The following is a 7,118-nucleotide window of genomic DNA, read 5'->3' as shown; positions in this document are numbered from 1 at the left end:
ATGGAGTTTGTACTTGGCTGGGTTTTCCTTGTTGCTCTTTTAAAAGGTAATTTATGGTGAACAAGAAACATTGAGTGTACGAGAGTATGTGAGTGAGAGAAAGAGTGGTTGTGTGACAGTTTCCTGACCAGGATGTCTTGTGTCTGCAGGTGTCCAGTGTGAGGTGCAGCTGGTGGAGTCTGGGGGAGACCTGGTGAAGCCTGGGGGGTCCCTGAGACTCTCCTGTGCAGCCTCTGGATTCACCTTCAGCAGCTATGGCATGAGCTGGGTCCGCCAGGCTCCAGGAAAGGGGCTGCAGTGGGTCGCAGGTATTAGCTATGATGGAAGTAGCACATGCTATGCGGACTCTGTGAAGGGCCGATTCACCATCTCCAGAGACAACGGCAGGAACACGCTGTATCTGCAGATGAACAGCCTGAGAGACGAGGACACGGCCGTGTATTACTGTGCGAAGGACACAGTGAGGGGACGTCAGTGTGAGCCCAGACACAAACCTCACTGTAGAAGAGGATCAGGACCACCAGGGGGTGCACACTACTCCCGAATTCTGTCTTTAAGCCCCAGGAACAGGTGCAGATGGACGTTATGGGCAGGCTTCCTGTCAGAGTCTGGGCCTTCCTCTCCATATATAGCTGTTTCCCCCAGGGAGACTCCCTCTTCACATGATTCTGTGCTTACCTATTCATTCTCTGATTTGAAACTTTGTTTTAATAGGAAAAAAACTATTCTAATATACACAAAGCACAGAGTTGCTTACACTTGCTTACTGTTGTCTCTAAATAGGAATAAATTACAAATATCTCCATGTACCTCCACTGAACCTTAGAGAAGTCCCAGCAGCAATCCCTGTGCATCACAGGACCACCCAGCTTAATGTGAAAGCTTGTTAGAAGCAGCGTAAAGTGCATGCTGGACATGAGGCTACAGCGGCATGAATAATCCAAAGCAAGGGAAGAAATATATCTGGTGTGAACACTGTCTTGAACCATGCTCACAGCATCAATATTAGTGATAGCGTGGGAAAGCAGAGGTTCCCCCTCCCCTCCAGGTGTGGTGTAGATGTGGAGTCTGATGATCACACACACACACACACACACACACACACACACACACGAGTATAAAAACTTTATCACCTTCATCATCATGTCTGCTGAGAACAGGGCAGATCTCTCAGCAAAACATAAATGCTTGGATAGGTTCAGGGAAGTACACTGGCTCAGGGTGTATGTTGTGGGTCACTGGGGCGAAGGAGTCCTGCTCATGGGAGGGGCTGGTGTGGAGTTAATCTCCCAGCTGCATCAAAGGAGGGCAAATCCATGGGATCTTGTTGGATTTCCCCTGTGTGGGCTCTGAGGAGAAAAGGGACGACTGAAGGTCAAGGACGAGCACGCAATAATAAAAGCATATGGTATGATGACTATTTCTACTAAACAATATGAAAACTTGGAGAACAAAAGAGAAAAATTGCCATTCTAAGAAGAAGCAGTCAGAATCCTTGCAAAGTAAGAATGATCCATGGAAGCAGCTGAAATTATAAAATGATCATAGAAATAGACCAAAGTCTTACCCAGTGTCTCCAGTGGAAGCTGTCCACTCTCCAAGGTCAACAGCTGGTTCTGAAGGTCTTGTGTTCACTGTGTGCACACAGAGACCAGAAGCTTCCAGTGAATACATGGGAATCCTCAGGTTGAGTGGTCCACTGGAGGAACCTTCCACCTGCAGAGAATAACTAATTGATCCTTCAGTTGCTGATACCAGCTCAAAGTGTGCGACCTCTAGCATCCCCATGATGAAACAGAACACTAATGTGATGGGAGGAGGAGGTGGGGCCTTAGGGAAGCACTTAGGTCAGGAGGGTGCAGTCTCATGATGGGATTAGTGCCCTTATACAGCAGGACTGGGAAAACTCCCTACCCCATGGCCCCATGTGACATGAAGGGGCAAAGATGGGCTAAGACACGGGTGCTCTTCAGACACAAAGTCTTCCTGCATCTTGACCTGGGACTTCCCAGAATACAGAACTGTGAGAAATGAGTGTCTATTGCTTTTTTTTTGTTTAATTATATTTTATTATATTATCTTAGTCACCATACAATACATCATTGGTTTATGATGTAGTGATCCATGATTCATTGTTTTCATATAACACCCTGTGATCCATGCAGTACGTGCTCTCCTTAATACCCATCACAAGGCCAACCCATCCCCTTCTCCCCCCTTCCCTCTAACACCCTGTTTGTTTCTCAGAGTCCATAGTCTCTCATGGTTTGTCTCTCCCTCCGATTTCTCACCCTTCATTTTTACCTTCCCTCTCCTAACGTCCTCCATGATATTCCTTATAGTCCACAAATAAGTGAAACCATATGATCATTGACTTTCTCTGCTTCACTTATTTCACTGAGCATAATCTCCTCCAGTCCAATCCATCTTGATGTAAAAATTGGGTATTCATCCTTTCTGATGCCTGAGTAATATTCCATTATATATATGGACCACATCTTCTTTATCCATTCATCTGTTGAAGGGCATCTCGGCTCTTTCCACAGTTTGGCTATTGCAGACATTGCTGCTATGAACATTGGGGTGCATATGGCCCTTCTTTTCACTACATCTGTGTCTTTGGGGTAAATACCCAGTAGTGCAATTGCTGGGTCATAGGGTAGCTCTATTTTTAAATTTTTGAGGAACCTCCACACTGTTTTCCAAAGTGGCTGTACCAACTTGCATTCCCACCAACAGTGTAAGAGGGTTCCCTTTTCTCCACAACCTCTCCAACATTTGTTTCTTGCTTTGGCAATTTTTGCCATTCTAACTGGTGTAAGGTGGTATCTCAATGTGGTTTTGATTTTAATTTCCCTGATGGCTAATGATGATGAACATTTTTTTCATGTATCTGTTAGCCATTTGTATGTCTTCTTCAGAGAAGTGTCTGTTCGTGTCTTCTGCCCATTTCTTGACTTGATTACTTGCTTTTTAGGTGTTGAGTTTGAGAAGTTCTTTCTAGATCTTGGATACCAGCCCTTTATCTGTAGTGTCATTTGCAAATATCTTCTCCCATTCCGTGGGTTGCCTCTTTGTTTTGTTGACTGTTTCCTTTGCTGTGCAGAAGCTTTTTATCTTGATGAAGTCCCAAAAGTTCATTTTTGCTTTTGTTTCACTAGCCTTTGGAGATGTATCTTGAAAGAAGTTGCTGTGGCCGATGTTAAAAAGGTTACTGCCTATGTTCTCTAGGATTTTGATGGATTCCTGTCTCACATTGAGGTCTTTCATCGATTTTGAATTTATCTCTGTGTATGGTGTTAGAGAATGCTCGAGTTTCATTCTTCTGTATATAGCTGTCCAATTTTCCCAGCACCATTTATTGAAGAGACTGTCTTTCTTCCATCGCATATTCTTTCCTACTTTGTCAAGGATTATTTGACCATAGAGTTGAGGGTCCATATCTGGGCTCCCTATTCTGTTCCATTGGTCTATGTGTCTGTTTTTGTGTCAGTACCACTGTCTTGGTGATCACTGCTTTGTAATATAGCTTGAAAGCGGGCGACGTGATGTCCCCAGCTTTGTTTTTCTTTTTCAACATTTCCTTGGTGATTCAGGGTCTTCTCTGCTTCCATACAAATTTTAGGATTGTTTGTTCCAGCACTTTGAAAAATGTCATTGGAATTTTGATCGGGATGGCCCTGAAAGTATAGATTGCTCTGGGTAGCATAGACGTTTTAACAATGTTTATTTTTCCAATCCATGAACATGGATTTTTTTTTCCATTTTTTTGTGTCTTCTGCAATTTCTTTCATGAGAGTTCTGTAGTTCCTAGAGTATAGATCCTTTACTTCTTTGGTTAGGTTTATTCTGAGGTATCTTATGGTTTTTGGTGCCATTGTAAATGGAATCATTTCTCTAATTTCTCTCTCTACAGTTACATTGTTAGTGTATAAGAAAGCAATTGATTTCTGTGCATTGATTTTGTATCCTGCCACATTACTAAATTTGTGTGAGGGCTAGTAATTTAGGATTGGAATCTTTTGGATTTTCCAAATAAAGTATCATGTCATCTGTGAAGAGAGAGAGTTTGACTTCTTATCTGCCAATTTGAATGCATTTTATTTCTTCTTCTTGTCTGATTGCTGTTGCTAGGGCTTCTTGTACTATGTTGAACAATAGTGGCAAGAGTGGGCCTCCTTTTCGTGTTCCTGATCTTAAGGGAAAGGCTCTCAGCTTTTCCCCATTGAGGATGATATTTGCTGTGGGTTTTTCATTGATGGATTTTAGGAACTTGAGGAATGTTCCCTATACTCTGAAGAGCTTTAATCAGGAAAGGATGCTGTGTCTTGTCAAATGCTTTTTCTGCATCAATTGAGAGGACACACTCCTACCTGCAAATATTGACCACAATCCCTCATCACATTGACCTTACACACAGAAACATCCTCCAAAACATCAACGTATTGGGACGCCTGGGTGGCTCAGTAGTTAAGCGTCTGTCTTCAACTCAAGTCATGATCTTGGATTCCAGGGATAGAGCCCTGAGTCAGGCACCCTGCTCTGTGGGGAGACTGCTCCTCCCACTCCTGATGCCCCAACCACCACCTCCCCGCTCATAATTTCTGTCTCGGTCACTCTCTCTCCCTCTCTAAAATAAATAAATAAATGAAGAAATAAATGAGTGAATAAATAAAATCTTTTAATAAAATCAACCTATTAAACATTAAAGCAAGTCCAAAATGTACATAAGTATCATCACCTCTAAATCTCCAAATCTGAACATATAGCTCTGGTATAGTGAAACAGTAGGTTGCTTCCATCTGGGGGTAAAACTCTTCATCAATACAAAAAACAATATTTCTCCCATAAAATACAACTGCAAGGCAAGCATACGATAGTAGGTACTGACATTCTTGTTAGAGGAGAGATAAAGTGTAATTTAAAAGGATGTCACCCAGGGCAGAGCAAGATGGCGGAGGAGTAAGAGACCTGGATTTCGTCTCCCCTCAGGAATTCAGCTGGATAGGGATCAAACCATTCTGAACACCTACAAACTCAACAGGAGATCAAAGAAAAGAATAGCAACAACTCTCTGAACAGAAAAGCGACCACTTTCTGGAAGGTAGGACGTGCGGAGAAGTGAATCCGAGGCGATATTCGGGAGGATAGACGGCGGGGGAGGGGCCTCCATCGGCCGCTTCTGGCAAGTGATAGAGCCGCGGAGCACAAAGTCGGAACTTTTAGAAGTCGGCTCCGCTGAGGGACGTCACTCTGGTGGCTAAGTGGGGGGTGGAACCCTCGCTGGACAGTGTGGTCTCAGGACCCTCGGGGTCACAGAAAGACCGGGGGTGCCTGAGTGCGGCAGAGCTCCCAGGGATCGGAGCAGGGAAGCCGGCTGCACAGACGGAGCCCAGGCGCGGGCTCTCAGCTCGGGGTTGCCATAAACCGTGATCCGCGGCACAGTCGGGCCATTGCTCCTCCAGCAGGGACCCAACAAGCGGCAGATCCTGGGAGACTCACCTTCTTCCCCCGGGAGGAGCGGCGCGGGAGCGCACTGCGGGGATCTGCTGGGTTTGGAGACTCCACCCGGGGTCGGGTGCCAGATAGAAAGGCGCGGTCACAGGCCGGGTGAGCACGGAGTGCGGCCGGAGACCGGGGAGACGGGAGTGACTGACTGCTTTTCTCTGGGGGCTCACTGAGGAGCGGGACCCTGAGTTCTCGGCCCCTCCGGGGCGGAGAGTGGGAGGCCGCCATTTTCACTCTCCGCCTCCAAAGCTGTACGGAAAGCTTGCAGGGAACAAAAGCTCCGGAGAGCAAACCCGAGCAGATGACTTAGCCCGGACCGGCAAGGGCGGGGCAATTCCGCCTCCGGCAAAGACATCTGGGAACCACGGCAACAGGCCCCTCCCCCAGAAGATCAGCGAGAACAGCTGGTCAAGACCAAGTTTACCGATCAATGAGAACGGCAGAACTCCAGCGCCAGGGGAATACTGCACATAGAATTCATGGCTTTTTTACCATGATTCTTTAGTCTTTCAAAGTTAATTATTTTTTTTAACTGTCTTTTTTTCTTTTTTCTTTTTTTCTTTTTTCTTGAATTTTTCTTTTTCCCTTTTTCAACCAACATCTTATCAATCCCTTTTAAAAAAAAAAAACATTTTTATTTTTCATTTTTAAAGTCATATTCTATCCCTTCATAGTAGTTACCCGTATTTTTGGCATATATATATAAGTTGTTCTCTCTTTAAAATCTTGAGATAGTTTCTTCTAACAGATCAAAATATACTCTAAATCTCTAGTGTATGGTTTTTTTCTACTCCCCTGCCTGATCACATTCTCTCCCTTTTTTCTTTCTTTCTTTTTTTTAATCCTCTTCTTTCTTTTTTCAAACAACTTATCAAATCCTTTTTTAAAATTTTTTATAATTTCCATCTTTACAATCATATTCCATCCCTTCATCATATCAACCCTTATTTTTGTACATATATAAGTTTTTCTTTCTTTAAAATTTTGGGAGGGACTTTCTTTTAACAGACCAAAATACACCCAAAATCTAGTGTGTGGCACTGATCTATAATCCAGCCTGATCATATTTGATCACATTCTGTTTTTGTTTTGTTTTGTTTTGTTCTGCTTTTGTTTGTTTTTATCTTTATCTTTATCATTTTCTTTTTTCTTTTTTTCTTTCTTTTTTCTCTCTTTCCCTTTCTTTTCCCACTGCCTCAGGTCTTTTCTGATTTCTTTACAGTATATTTTCTGGGGACGTTGTTACCCTGCTAGCATTTTGTTCTCTCATTCATCTATTCTCCTCTGCACAAAATGACAAGACGGAAAAAATCACCTCAACAAAAATAACAAGAGGTGGTACCGACTGCCAGGGACCTACTCAATACGGACATTAGTACGATGTCAGATCTAGAGTTCAGAATCATCACTTTAAAGATACTAGCTGGGCTTGAAAAAAGCATGGAAGTTATTAGAGAAACCCTTTCTGGAGAAGTAAAAGAACTAAAATCTAACCAAGTAGAAATCAAAAAGGCTATTAATGAGGTGCAATCAAATATGGGGGCACTAACTGCTAGGAAAAATGAGGCAGAAGAAAGAATCACTGAGATAGAAGACCAAATGATGGAAAA

At 43.5% G+C, this 7,118-nt stretch overlaps 1 pseudogene; it reads left to right on the top strand.

Moving 5' to 3' along the window:
• LOC144378905 (immunoglobulin heavy variable 3-23 pseudogene) lies at positions 1-1,729 on the top strand (annotated as a pseudogene).
• The last annotated feature ends 5,389 nt before the right edge of the window (positions 1,730-7,118 follow it).

Source organism: Halichoerus grypus, chromosome 8 (genome assembly GCF_964656455.1).
Source record: "Halichoerus grypus chromosome 8, mHalGry1.hap1.1, whole genome shotgun sequence".
In the NCBI taxonomy this organism is placed as follows: domain Eukaryota; kingdom Metazoa; phylum Chordata; class Mammalia; order Carnivora; family Phocidae; genus Halichoerus; species Halichoerus grypus.
This window is presented reverse-complemented; position numbering and strand designations above follow the sequence as displayed.